This window comes from Silene latifolia, chromosome 4 (genome assembly GCF_048544455.1).
Source record: "Silene latifolia isolate original U9 population chromosome 4, ASM4854445v1, whole genome shotgun sequence".
Taxonomy (NCBI): domain Eukaryota; kingdom Viridiplantae; phylum Streptophyta; class Magnoliopsida; order Caryophyllales; family Caryophyllaceae; genus Silene; species Silene latifolia.
In genome coordinates this window covers 91,406,050-91,407,878 of record NC_133529.1, presented here as the reverse complement: position 1 = coordinate 91,407,878, position 1,829 = coordinate 91,406,050, and the positions used below count along the sequence as shown (strand labels likewise).

General features: G+C 40.1%; 1 non-coding gene across 1 annotated transcript; it reads right to left on the bottom strand.

The window, feature by feature from the left end:
• Positions 1-1,266: 1,266 nt before the first annotated feature.
• LOC141654259 (small nucleolar RNA R71) lies at positions 1,267-1,373 on the bottom strand. Its single transcript, XR_012547821.1, has one exon. It is a non-coding gene; the product is annotated as a small nucleolar RNA R71 (small nucleolar RNA).
• Between the last annotated feature and the right edge of the window lie 456 nt (positions 1,374-1,829).

Genomic DNA, 1,829 nt, shown 5'->3' with positions numbered 1-1,829 from the left:
CATTTACTATCATCTTCTATCCTTTCAACTTGACTTGTAAGACATAACCCAACTCGAGTCTTGTTAGACCATGCATGTGTTGAGTAGGAAAGATTAAGTCGACTTGTAGGTGTTGTACAATCTATTCGATTCGGCTCCGGGACCCAAACTTTCCTAGGATTGTAAGATATAACCCAACTCAATCCATCACAACAATAATTGCTTGCTTATAATTTGAGAACATGTTCGTATGATCATATCCCAAGATTCCCCTATGAACCCATGACACCCTAGTGCTTTTAATCAATTGTTTACACCCCTTATTTTATTCATCTTGCTAGTTTATTTTCATTGCTATTTTAGTTTAGTAACCTTCTACATCAACCCAATTTGTGACACCCCTTAGACACTACTAGTTACAATAGAATTCTCATTTCAATACCCGTCCCTTGGGATCCGACCTTTACTTGCCTCTTTACTAATTGTAGAGTTGTTTGTGGAGTATAAATTGTGTTTTGTATCGACCATTGACCAACGACCACATATGCTTAATTGTGAACACGAAATGGCACCGATCAAAAATGGCGCCGTTGCCGGGGACGGTGTTTAATTGATTTAAGATTTCTTTTATTGTTTTTAGTTGTGTCTTTTTCACCTTGGGGAAGTAAAACTCCTCAAGGTTCGTTCTAATTGTTTTCGAGTTGTTTGATATTTTGCATGTCTAGAAGGTTACAAAGAGATTTGTTACCTTTTGACCGTGAAATCGAAAGAACCTTGACGAATAATAGGAGACTTGTTAGGAGGAATTTGGGAGGTGTTGGTGAAGTTGTTCAACCCACTAGTGAGTTTGTCAATCCTTTCGCAATAGAAGGAGAAGAAAACCCATTAAACAATACCACACAAAATCCACCTACAATGCCTAAATTCTCGTCACACTCTATACCCACCGAGGAGGATTTACCAAATGGTACTCCTACACCACAACATCTTACCGGAAATTTTATTGCCAAGTCCGCCTTCATCCAACTAGTTGAGAGGAGCCAATTCGGGGGAATGCCTAGTGAGGACCCTCATTCTCATATGGAAACCTTTTGCGATTATTGTGAAGCTATCTCTCAAACGGGCGTGACTCAAGACCAAATAAGATGGGTCTTATTTCCTTTTTCGTTAATCGGCACCGCAAAGCAATGGTTGAAGGGCCTTGATAAGGCCACCCTTGGAATAGATTCTTGGAAGAAGTTAGCTCTAGCTTTCTACAAAAAATTCTACCCACCGGAGAAGACTAACATGCTAAGAGCTCAAATTACGGGTTTTAAGCAAAGGGATGAAGAATCTTTGTATGAAGCTTGGGAGCGGTTCAAAGGTATTTGTCGCTCATGTCCTCACCATGGACTTAGCGAATGGTTTTTAGTGCAACAATTTTGGAATGGTTTATATGAAGATTCAAGGAACATTCTCAATATGGGATCAAATGGAATGTTCACCGAAGTTGATGACAATCAAACATGGAACAAGATTGAGGAAATGGCGGTCCATAATTCACAATATAGTAGACCTCGCAAGGCTACTAGAGGAGGAAAGTATGAAGTGGACTCCGTTGCTCAATTGGGTGCTCAACTTAGTGCTCACATTGACACAATCAACTTGAAGTTTGAACAAGCTATGACTAGACTTGAGGAAAACTCGAAATCATCAAAGCATCATGTCAATGCCATGACGGCATCCTCATCAATCCCAAGCGGGATATGTGAGAATTGTGGAACCTTGGGTCATGACTCAAGTGAATGTAGGGGAACAACCGAACAAGTTAATGCTTTCCAAGCTTACAAAAGTGGTACCCCTTATTCAAA